The sequence below is a fragment of the Lissotriton helveticus genome, chromosome 7 (genome assembly GCF_964261635.1).
Source record: "Lissotriton helveticus chromosome 7, aLisHel1.1, whole genome shotgun sequence".
NCBI lineage: Eukaryota > Metazoa > Chordata > Amphibia > Caudata > Salamandridae > Lissotriton > Lissotriton helveticus.
This window is the reverse complement of record NC_136068.1, coordinates 764,858,967-764,872,060: the sequence shown is the minus strand read 5'-3', so window position 1 is coordinate 764,872,060 and position 13,094 is coordinate 764,858,967. Positions and strand designations below refer to the sequence as shown.

Genomic DNA, 13,094 nt, shown 5'->3' with positions numbered 1-13,094 from the left:
TGGTTTCCACACCTTTCTAGGTAAATATAGCTCTGAACCTCTTGAAATTCTTGCACCTTCTGAATTTCTAACTTTTGCTTAAATAAAGTTCAACATTGCATATGTTATATTTCCATGCCTTTCCGCAACTATTGAACAGTCATTTATAATTTTGCAAAGTTATTCCTATGTCTTCTCATTTGTTAGAAATTATATTTTGCATAGCAGTGTGTCATTTCCTGATATGGTCTAGAACTTCGTTGCCTAGATTGTTCAAAGGCCCCTTCACCTTAAGTGAAGCGTGTTATTCATTATAAACTCTCCTATAGTCACTCACACTTAGTCTATCCCTGTTTAGATAATACTGACTTGCAGAGTATCTTTTCTCGTTACATTTTATTTAGTACCTTGATGATTACTCTGTCATTATTTCTTTCTGCCTATGTGATTTACGTTATCTTGGTTATTGATTGCCTTATTTTACTGTACCTCATGCAAGAAAATATTGAACTTTAGATAAACATTTTAAAACTTCCAGTTGTCCGTGGTCATTTTAACAGTATTTGAATGTTATTGGTTGGGTTTGTATTTTGCTGCCTTTCCTTTACAGCTAGCTCCCTGATTCATTGTGGTCATTAGGCACCCGCATCGGTGGATGGTAAGTCGGGTGCACCGAAAATTGGTAGCAGGGAACACACACACACCAACTTGGTAGAGCTCGTGAAGTCACCTGATCGATGTATATGGTGATTAGAAAAGTATATGGGCCCTGAAGCCGGAAACGGCGAAAACTGTTGGTCGGGTGGCCTCGCGCGCTCTATCAGTTTTCTGGTAGCTAGAGGATGGTTAGGGACTAGTTGAGAGTAAGGCAGGGATTAGTTGGACTAGTTAAGTCGGAAGCTGCTATTATATTAATGCTGCTATAAGAGCGGCTGTTCTGAGGGAACTGATCACTCTCTTGTGAATACGCTGCTGAAATTCATGAATTACTGTATTGCCATTATTCTTGTTCTTATATTGTTATATGTACTAATCCATGCAATTGTCAATCGTCTAGTTAAGTGTTGTCCGAACTCCCCGGGGAATTGAAAGGGCAAGTGGTGAATAGAATCCATTGTCCTGAGGTCACAGGTTCGAGGAAAGTTAGGTGCAGGTTAGGATAACCGGGAAGCACTAACTAGGGTTTTCTGAATACATGTGTGAATAAATGACAGTAACGGGGTTCATTGGCAAAATTCCCATAGTGGCGTAACCTAGTAAGGGTCACATCGGAAAAGTAGCAGGTTCCTCGGAGCTAGCGTGAAAGCAGAGGGGTCCGCTGAGAAACCTTAAACTCGGAATATATCCCGGAAAGAAGTGGATGAGTTTAGGGGAATAACAGGTTCACCGATGCTAGAGTGAAGGGTAGGCGGAAGAGATCTGCCCGCAGCGAGTGAAAAGTAAATGGAAGTAGTTTACTTGCAGTAATAGAATTCTTTCTCTGTCTAGACACTTGAGCACTGTGGCGAATGTGTATTCGTTGTAAAATAACCAAGCACTGAGCACTTTAAAAGAAAGAAAGTTTCCGTTACCTTGTGAAGGGAGGGAGTCAGTCGCGAAGCGCCTCTGACGTCACTCTGTGCCGCGCTGGGATTGGTAGAAGCAGCGGGCGGGTAGCGGAGCTGAAATTGTAAAGGAGGGGTGAACGCTGGAGCGTGGGAACTGTCTCACGAAGGGGCCGCGCACCCATTGGCGGAGCTTATTTTGTGTCGCGCACCCATTGGTTGCACGAATTTTCTGAAGCGCGTTCTGATTGGAGGTAGTTTGTAAACAAAGTTAGCGCAGAAGTCGTATGTGGCACTCGCGGACTACAGAGACTCGACCTGTTTCAAGGCATCTAGGGTTTGAAAGGGATCAGTGGAAGGCTAATAGATACGATATTATGTACGGAACCAAGAGAAAAATGTCCCTTGTAAGTAAGGTGAAAAATTATTTCAAAACGGACAAACCGATTAAATCTAGGGAGGGTGTTCTTGTCCCAGCACCCAATACTCCCGCCTCATTCATGATGTTTGACCGAGGGTACAATACCTGTGTGTGGTTGGAAAATTGGGTGAAGTACACAAAAGATGACGGAGTATTGGCTTTTCCGTTAGATGGTACTTTCAATGGTAGGATCTTATTTAATTTAAGAACCCGAATGAATGAGCTGCATCCCAGACCAAGACTAACGCAGTATGAGGCATTAGAGGAATGGGAGATTGAGGCTTTTGAAAGAGAAAGACCCCGAATGGACAAGGGTTTGACCAAGTGGTACCCTAGACAGAAACAGGAGTCCAGGGATAAAAGGATGAAACAGTGGAGACAGAGCATGATTGTTGAGGGTCTGTTTCCCATGATGCCGGCATGTCATAACATTGGAACGGGTGAGAAAAGTACTGAAAAATGTAAGCATTGGGGGGCCCTGGGGGATTCAGATGATGAACTAATAGATGACATCTGTACCAGAAGTCCGCCACCTTACAATGAGGGAACCCGACCTTCCAGTGTAGGAGATGTTCCCCGACGCCACTTCCTAAAGGAAGAAGACAGGTCCCTGGGACTGGGAGGGGGTGGTCAAGTATTACCCTATCCTGAGAAACCCGAACTGGCGGAAACAAGGGATATATATCCCAAAGTGCCCGCAAGTCAGGAAGAAAAATATCCACGTACGAAAACTTTTTTTCCCAGACCCTTGTATGAAAGCGAAGAGAAACCCTCGAATTCGGGACTGCCTTTTGTTCAACCTCCATATGGGGAAGAGCGCAGGTCCTTTAATACTGGAACTTTATTCCCGAAACCAAATTATGGGGGAGGACCAAGTGAAACGCATCCTACTGCCCCGAGTTTTACTCCTCCATTGAACCCCCAGATATTACATGACACAACTCTAAGAAGGGTACTAGTGGAAAAGGAGCAAGAGGCTCTAGCTAGACAAAGAACAGAAATAATTCAGAAAATTTCTCAGATAAATACCAGTCCTGAGGCATTGACTATTCCAGTAACTATTGGACCGGTGGTCCCGTTATACGGAAATGGTCAGGGAAATCCGATTACTCCAGTTATGACCCCAGTCATGGCAACCCCGAGACAGGAACCAATCATCATAGATGATCAGTCCAGTGAATGCGAGTCTGAAGTTGCGTTTTTGGAATTGCCAAACAAACAGACTGGAAAGGGAACACAGCAGAGGTATAACCCTTTTAATACAAAAGAAATTAAATTAGAGACAGCAACCGGTACTAGGAATGTCTCTCTGGTAACTCCGGATGAAATTGAGAGTTGGAGTCGTGAATTAGAGAAGCAGACTCCGCAAACAAAGCCTTTAGACCTCTACAAGCTGAGGGTTGAAATAGAAGAATTAATGGCAGGAAATGTGGGGTTGGATCGATTGAATACCTACTCTGAGGAAGAATTGTCGTTCATATGTAAAAGCTTTACAAGGAACACCAGAGTGCTCCACGAAAAACTGACCGAAACAGCAGTTAGTATGGGGGTAGATATCTCAAAATCCAAGCCCTTACAGAAGCCGTACAGAGCAGACTTCTCAGACAAAGATATAGAACACCTGAATGTGGCAGGGAAGAAGTTGCAGATTAAAGAATTAATGGGAGTACTGCAGAAATGGGGAGATGTGGAAAGATGGAGAAGCAGATGGGCGAAAAAGAGGGAAGAGGTTCGCTCCCGACAAGTGACTCCCGAGTCTGCTTTAAGAGAGGTAGAAAAACCTGAGCAGTTATGCCCCATGCGCGAAGTTCCAGGAGGGAAATATGTGCATGTTCCTTGGTCTAGGCAGGATATTGTGTCCTTCACGAACGATTTTCCAAAATTACGAGAGAAACCAGTTGACTGGTACAGGCAGGTGGAGAGGTTCGTGAAGGTACAAAAATGTCTGTGGAAAGACCTGGATGGGTTTTTCGACATTGTGGTTCCAGTAGATTTATGGACCCAGTGTAAAATAAACATAGATTGGCCCAGTGAAGAGTATCCCAGAAACAAGGAAACAGGGGAGCCATCAAAGGAAGTCATGCGAAAATATGAGCAGGTAATTCAGCACTTGAAAGAAAAGGTGCCCGCTAAGGAAACTGATTGGACAAAAATAGATAGAACAACACAGGAAAGGGACGAGACAGTGCACTCTTTCTATGAGAGGTTATTGCAGGTATTTAAAACATACAGTGGTATTGACAACATCGACCTGAAGGATATGACGCACTTTATTTACAGGTTTGTAAATGGTTTAAGACCTGAAATTTGTCAGTGGATAAAAGACAATAAAATCTGTTGGCATACTAAGAAAATGGATGAGGTCCTGCGGTACGCTAAGTACTGCGAGGACGAGATGGCAGAAAAGAAAAAGGCCCTTAAGGAGAAGGTTATGTGGGCTCAGGTGAAGCTCGCAGAACAACAGGAAAAACAATTGAGTAACATGGTTAAAAATGCTGAGAACAAAAGTCCTGGGGGAGGGGGTGGAGGAAAGCCCCGGCCCAAATTTAGCAGGGAAGAGGCTATGAAAAAATTTCCCTGCCATCAGTGCGGCGAAATTGGACACTGGCGAAACGAGTGTCCCCAATTAGTCGATGTTAATGAGAAAACTCCTGATTTAATTCCACAGACGCAGAAAGAAAGACCAAGAAAGACTCAACCCCAGGTAAAAACAGTTCAGGTGCCTCGAGCACCCAAGCAGGTATACAGGGGAAGACAGGCAGAAAATGAAGAGAGAGAGGTTTGGGAAAGCGGGGAGAACAGAAATACAGCAACTTCGCAGTATCTGCTGAATGATACCTTCCTTTGTAATGATCAGGACTGACGGGGCCTGAGAGGGGAGGACGAGGAGTGCGTACTTGGCGCTTCCTTGCCGGTAGACCAGTCTGGACCATATATTGAAGGAAAGGTTGACGGAAATGATGTCACCTTTCTGTTGGACACTGGCGCTACCCGTTCTACTGTAAGAACAGTGGACGTTCCAAACCTACCCCTCTCGGGAGAAAATATCCAAGTAGTAGGTGTATCTAATCAATTGATTAGTACTCCTGTTACCGAACCAATGGAGATTTCAATTGGAAATTTTAAACAGATGCATAGATTTGTCGTCTGTGACACCAGTCCAGTAAATTTACTGGGACGTGATTTGCTGTGCAAAATGAACTGTACCATCTTTTGCACACCAAAAGGTGTTGAAATACAGACCCCAGATGAAGACGGCATTTATAAATTATTGTTGCTTAGACCTGACTCAGAAATTAAAAGATTGACCCTGCAGGACTTGCCCCAAGAACTACAGGAAGCCGTAAAGCCAGAGGTGTGGGATTTCACTGGAAAGGATGTGGGGCTGATGAAAGATGTGGACCCCATACAAATAGCCATCAAGGACAATGCAGTATATCCTAACACTAGGCCCTACCGAATGAATGCTGAAGTGAAAGCAGGTGTCACTCTGGAAATACAAAAATTATTGGAAGGAAACATCATACAGGAAGTGATGAGCAGCCCATGCAACTCACCGATTATGGGCATCAAAAAGCCTAGTGGCAAGTATAGGATAGTGCAGGACCTGAGAAAGGTTAACAAAATTGTAGTTCCTTGCTGCCCTATTGTCCCGAACCCTGCAGTAATTCTGTACCAGATTCCTTGGGATGCTGAGTGGTTCACTGTGATTGATTTGTGTCATGCATTCTTTTCGATACCCCTGCACCCCGACAGCAAATTTCTTTTCTCATTTGCTTTCGAGGGTCACGTGTATTGTTGGAACAGGGTCCCTCAAGGGTATACAGAGAGTCCCTCTATCTTTAATCAGATCTTGAAAAAATGTCTAGAGACTTTGATCTTACCTGGGAACTCTGTGTTAGTGCAGTATATAGACGACCTTCTATTGGCGTCTAAAAGTCACCGGGACTGTGTAGTTGACACCATTGCCCTCCTAAATCATCTGTGTGAGAAAGGGCATAAAGTAGCCCCTGACAAACTACAGTTCTGTGCGAAATCTGTAAAATATCTGGGACACCAAATAGAAAAGGGTGTCAGAAAAGTCACATCAGAAAGAGTGAGAATAATTCAAAAAATGCAGTTGCCCCGTACTCAAAAAGATGTCAGAATGTTCCTGGGTGTATTAGGGTACTGCAGGCAGTGGATTCTGGGATTTGCAGCCTTAGCCAGGCCCTTGATAAAAATGACCACGAGAGGAATGCCAGATGTTGTACAGTGGGACGATGAAAGTCTAATGGCTTTCACAAGACTGAAAAACTGTCTGTGTACAGCCCCTGCGTTGGGAATGCCAGATTATTCCAAAGAGTTTGCCCTTTTCTGTGACACTCGCGATAATTGCGCATTGTCTGTCCTGACTCAAGAACATGGCACGACCAGGAGGCCTGTGGCCTATTTCTCTGCCACACTGGACCCAGTAGCTGCTGGGTTACCAGGCTGTCTGAAAGCAGTAGCTGCTACCTGTGCAAGTTTGGAGCAGAGTGAGTCCATTGTCATGGGACATCCTGTGACCGTGTATGTTTCACATGGAGTGGTAATTCTATTGACCAGAACTAAAACACAGTATCTCACCCCTAGTCGGCTGACTAAATACGAGAGGATTCTTGTGGGTGCCGCAAATGTGAGCATTGTTAGGTGCGGTATTCTGAACCCTGCCACCTTACTCCCCGACCCTTTGGAAATGGAAGGAGGGGATGAAGATGAACATGATTGTATTGATCTGACAGAGTTCAGTACCAAGCCACGCCCAGACATAAAAGAAGTACCATTGCCTGAGCATGATAAAGAACTATTTGTGGATGGTTCCTGCCTAAGACATGAATTAGGAGGCTTGAGTGCTGCTTATGCAGTAGTGTCTTTCACAAAAATTGAACAAGCAGGTTACCTATATAACATCAAGTCTGCACAAGTAGCCGAATTGATAGCCATGATAATGGCTTGCAAAATTGGGAAGGACTTACGCATAACAGTGTATACTGACAGTCAGTACTGTTATGGCGTTGTGCATGACTTTGGCCAATTATGGCTGCAGAGGGAATTCATGACTTCCTCAGGTACTCCCATTCGGAATGCAAAAGTTGTTCATGACCTTTTAGAGGCCATCCAGTTGCCCAAAGAACTGGCAGTGGTAAAATGTACTGCTCATCAAAGGAGCATGGACAGAGTATCAATGGGAAACGATTATGCTGATCGAGTGGCTCAATGGTGTGCCAAAGATCGGTATATTGTAAATCCAAAACGAGGGGGGCCAGGAACCAGCTGCCAGCTTCAGGTGTTTGAGGAAGTGCCTACATGGGATGAGGTGAGAGAGTGGCAGGAGTCGGCTCCTTGGCAAGAAAGAGAGAAATGGAAGGAGGATGGCTGTAGACCGAGACGTGTGGATGGTGTGATTTTGGGCCCGACTGGTATGCCTGTGTTACCCCGACACTTGCTTGGCACAATGGCAAGATTGATACATGAAGGATCACACATTGGTAGGGATGCCATGATTCTGGTATTTCAACAGACTTGGTACAGCAAGAAGTTCAGGAAGGTAGCAGAGTCCCTCTGCCAGAGGTGCCTGTCATGTCAACAGATGAACCCAGGCAAAAGGACAATGGTTGAGCTGAGCAAGATTGGGAGATCAGGGGGTCCCTTTATAAAGATACAGATTGATTTCATCACCATGCCCCGTTGTGAAGGGAAACGATATGTCCTTGTCATTGTTTGCGTATTTTCAAAATGGGTAGAAGCTTACCCTACTCCTCAAAGTGACGCACTGACAGTAGCGAAGTGTTTACTAAAAGAACTGATACCTAGGTTCGGAATACCATGCATTATTGAATCAGATAAGGGTGGACATTTCCAGAATGACATACTGGCTGAACTTTGTAAGGCCTTTGGAATAAGGCAGAAACTCCATTGTGCATACCACCCAGAGGCTTCTGGAATAGTGGAACAAGTAAATGGAACTATCAAAAACAGACTAGCAAAGCTGACAGATGCTACTGGCATGACCTGGGTGAAGGCCCTGCCCCTGGTCCTGATGGGACTGAGAAGTGTTCCAGACCGCAAGACAGGCCTAAGTCCCCATGAAATCATTATGGGAAGAGTGATGAGACAAGCATGGGTGCCAGGAAGCAAACTGTTGAGTATTACTGATGATTTGTTGCTTGAATACTGCAGAAGATTGGGTGACCAAGTGCGTTCTATCTCTCGCCAGATTGGAGACGACGGCATCCTCAATCCAACGACTCCTCTCCACAGCTTGGTTCCAGGAGACTGGGTCAAAATAAAGAAGCACACTCGATCAAGTTGTCTGGCACCAAGGTGGGGGAAGAAACGCCAAGTAATCCTGGTGACAACCACTGCAGTGAAAGTCGCAGGTGTTCCCCAGTGGATCCACGCTGGACACACCCAGAAGGTATTGCCAGACAAAGGATTTGAAGAACCAGGGCAACCAGCAGAGGACCCTGAAGGAGCCCGACCTGAAGCAACTGACAACGAGCAGCCCAGCACCAGTCAGGTTGCAGGAACAGCAGACGTTGGCCCAGGAGTAGTTGACTACGAACTGCCAAGAATCCAGCCTGCTGAAGAGGTCCAGGAAACTGAGCCAGGAGTAGCTGAAGACGAGCTGCCAAGCATATGGCCAGAAGAATGGATACCGATGATTGATCTGACTGAAGATCCTATCAGAACAAGGGAACGACTTAGTGAAGGTAGAGAGTGGACTAGTCAGGAAAAGCAAGGCACAGGCGAAGAACCTCAGCCACTTGAGATTCAAATCAAAACTGAGGAAGGAGAAAGTCAGACAGGGACAGAGCACGTGATTGATACAGATCAAGTGAATAAGACTGAACAAGTACCCGATACTGAACAAGTGCAGGATACAGAGCAAGTGTTTGATACTCCTCCGCTAACTCCTGATGTGGATAAGGGACAGACTAGACATAGAGTAATAGTTCGAGCAGAAGAAAATCAAGAGATCGAAGTGCTTGAACAGGATCAGATAGGGTTAAAAGAACGAGTTCAGGAAACAGAAACAGAAACAGAGACAATCGAAAGCATAAAACAAAATATTCCTGAACAAGGCCAGATTAGCAACCAGGCAGAAGAATTTGATGCTAGCCCTGGAACTAGTCAGATAAGGGAAGTAGGAGAAGAAAGTGGAGAAGAATTACCACAAGATAAAGAGAACAAGAGAAGAAGAAAAGAAAGTGAAGTCCAAGTACCGACTAAGAGACTAAAGAAAAGAAACAACCTTGAGCCTAGGTTTGTAAAAAGACTGAGACTAAGGATAAAGACAGTGGAAGAAAAACGTGCAGAAGCAAGAAGAAGTGCTCGAATAGCAGAGCAAGAAGAAGACTCTTCCAAAAGAAGGAGTGAGCGAATAAAAAGACAAAACAAAAAGTACAAGTCTCCTGAATGGACATTGGTTTTGGAAGAACTTGAAGATCTTGATATAACTGACGTGAGCGACGGAGAACCTGTCCCAGAGTACTCAGCTGAAGAGGAAGACGAGCCACCGTGAATTTGCACAAAGTAAGCTAGTTGTGTAAAAAGTAAAAAAGAGGGGTGAGAACACTCCTACTGAGCTAAAATGTCTGATTCAACAGTGAATGGTAGACCTAGTTGCAGCCGTTTTAAGACGTGTTGCAAGGTGTGTATATGTAGTGTAGTAGTACTGATAGTTATCTGGATAGGATTAACAATTTTCATTCCCTTTGCTGTAAGTAAAGATACTAACATTGTCCCTACTGAAGTTGTAAATACTGACAATGAGGAGCTGACAACACAGAGTGTAGAAAGACATGAGAGAGCATTGAGACAAACTAAACGAGACTTAGAAGCATCAGATGAGAAAGGACTACATTATCATGGAATGAAAAACAGGACACATTTGAATGTTTTCGCAAACTTGTTAATACACTATGTATAGACTATGGAAATTGAAGATTGCTATGTCTGCATGAAGCTACCTACTTCAGTGGCTGAAGGCGTGACATACCATCATCTGCCATTGACATATGGAATTTCCTGTAGCATTTTAGCTAGTTTATTTTACAAAAGGGGACCGTTACAGTATTATTACTCTAACAATGACGTGATCTTTTCTGAACTTCCTATACGTGGGAACTTGAATCCTGTACATACCAAAACTGACACCATAAGATATATGGGAGACTACTTTCTGACTATAGGGAACATTGACATAGCAGATGCACACAGAGATAACTTGACTTGTTCTTTGCGTGAGCAGGAAAAGATGTTCCTGAACATGGCAGAGAAAAGGAGAATTAAAATTCAGAAGAAGGCTAATGACGAAAGTCAGAAAAAGCCAAAGTGGGCAGAAAACATGGAAGGCACCTCATCTGGTGGAGCGGGTCCTGCTCTGTTGCTGGATTTTGAAAAGAAAGGCAAGCTATGTCTTCACCGCGAGAAGACTAGCTATTATAATAATGTTTTCATTGGTTCCAGTGAATGCGAACATAATTACAAGGTAATTGGAGGTTGGGGTTTCAAAAATGGGTCAGAGCCCGTGTTTCCTGGAATTTATTATATTTGTGGGGACAAGGCTTATTTCAAATTGCCGGATCACTGGTATGGGAGCTGCTACTTTGGCATTGTTTTCCCGAAAATATACCATGTGAATGGAAAAGCTGGAAGCAATGAAGATACTAATGGCTTAGTGCGTAGTAAAAGAGAAAGTATAGGTGAAATTATGGGTAGTATTTTCAGTGCACTGATACCTGGAGTGGGAGTGGTTCTGAACACTCACAGAATTTGCAAATTGTCTACTATAGTAGATGTGCTGTCTACTGAAACAGCTCATGGATTTCTGCTGGTCAATACCGAAATGGTTGCGATCAGATCAATGGTTTTACAAAATCGACTTGCTCTTGACACCTTATTAGCGAAAGAGGGCGGAGTCTGCCGGATGTTGAAGGCGCAACATTGTTGCACTTATATTCCGGATAAAAGTGTACAGATCAAAAGATATGTGAAAAACATTACTAATTTGGCAAAGGAACTCAAACCACTCGAGGTTGATAGTGCCTGGAAGAGACTGGTAGATGGTCTCTCAAATGTAGGTCATTGGCTTGCTAGCATAGGTAAAAGCTTATTATTCAAAATTCTGATGCCAATTGGTATTATAGGTCTTATTATACTTTCCATTTTCTTATGCTGTAAATACCACAAGCGCACCAAAAAGCACGAGGTAAATGCAAGAGGAGTGAAACGAAGTGTGGATGAGATTGAATTAGAGGAAGTGAATGATCAGATATACAAAAAGGTGAAAACTTCTCACCCTGCTAAAACTGAAAGAGAAAAGTTAGAGCGGTTGCTGGAAGAAATAGAACTTTATAAAGTGTGAAAGAAAGTTGGCATCTGGTTCCATTATAATTTGTGATGATAGTAGATATCATCAAAGAGGGGATTGATGAAGCAAAGCTTCGCATATTTTGCGGCTTGCCGAAATCAAGAACCTCATTTATGTATAATAAGGTAACCCGTGTATGTTTTACTAACGTTTATATTTAGTTTAAGTAAAGTTCCCGAAGCTTGCCTATGTGTATTTCTAATGAATTAATCCGTGTCCTTTTAAAATGTCCGTCGCTTGTATTTTAGTTACTGCGCATGCGTCAGCCACACTCACGTGTCCTGACGCGTCTGCAGAAGTGGAGGGAAAGTTATGCGCATGCGTAATTCATAGCTGTGCTTATCATGTGGTACTGCTCGTGCCACTGCTCTTGTGTCCGTCTCAATGTAGCTAACATTTAAATGCATAAGTTTATTTCTTGATGATGAGTTAAAAGTACAAACCCTGTGATGTGTTTTCCTAATGACATTATTATGTATTAATTTGTTTTCGCTTACTTTTCATGTACCGCGGGAAATGGGGGTCTGAGTGAGAGGAGAGCCATATTGAAGGTCCCTTCTGCGCCTGTGCGACATTCGGCAGCACGAGGGACCTTGGCTGATGGAACATAGCCAGCTGGCAGTGATGGGCGAGATGCTCCTGAGAAAGTCACCTCTGCCCTGCGAGAACAGCGAATGTGGCTCCTTATGTGATACATTGTAATATTGCGCTACTGTTAGCTCATGGGAACCCCAAATCTGCTAGGCGGTACCCAAATATGTTAATGAAGGCTTCAATTCGCGTATTGTGATTGGTGTGTTACCCAAACCCTACCTTAGGACCAATCAAAATTGAGGGATTCTGACACTTTGCAACATTGGGGGGTGGTACACTGTCCCCAAACTGTATATCTACCCTGGGTTCACCTAGTGAACCGTCCGACTTGTCTGGTTTAGCTGACCTGTCACTGACCCAACGCACTCAATAGGTGACTGAAGATACAGAGAGCTGCGGAGCACTCTGTCCGAATTTGACTATAGACTAAGGTTCTACTGAACCTTAAAGTGCTGGCAAGGCACTTAGCTGGGAGTTCGCTGACCCAATCGGGGTCTTGATCGATAGCTGCAGAGCGGGTGGAGCGCAGGCGTTGCTTCCGAACTGTGGGTTCCGATCCTATCCTGAAGAGGGTCCTGTCCTGAGGGTTTGCTGTCCTGTCCTGAGGGTCCTGTCCTGATTCCTATTCCGAGGGTATCCTGTCCTATCCTGGGTGTCCATTCTGCACCTGCTGTCCTTTGAGGGGTATCCTTCCTTGAGGGTTTCCTGTCCTTAACTGACCCGTGGCCAGGGTTTGGTTTCCACACCTTTCTAGGTAAATATTGCTCTGAACCTCTTGAAATTCTTGCACCTTCTGAATTTCTAACTTTTGCTTAAATAAAGTTCAACATTGCATATGTTATATTTCCATGCCTTTCCGCAACTATTGAACAGTCATTTATAATTTTGCAAAGTTATTCCTATGTCTTCTCATTTGTTAGAAATTATATTTTGCATAGCAGTGTGTCATTTCCTGATATGGTCTAGAACTTCGTTGCCTAGATTGTTCAAAGGCCCCTTCACCTTAAGTGAAGCGTGTTATTCATTATAAACTCTCCTATAGTCACTCACACTTAGTCTATCCCTGTTTAGATAATACTGACTTGCAGAGTATCTTTTCTCGTTACATTTTATTTAGTACCTTGATGATTACTCTGTCATTATTTCTTTCTGCCTATGT

The 13,094-nt window shown here is 43.9% G+C and overlaps 1 protein-coding gene across 3 annotated transcripts in view; it reads right to left on the bottom strand.

Annotated features, from left to right (window-relative positions):
• Positions 1 to 13,094, bottom strand: part of MEIKIN (meiotic kinetochore factor) — an 836,714-nt gene that overhangs the window by 525,113 nt on the left and 298,507 nt on the right. The gene's annotated exons all lie outside the window — the stretch shown is intronic.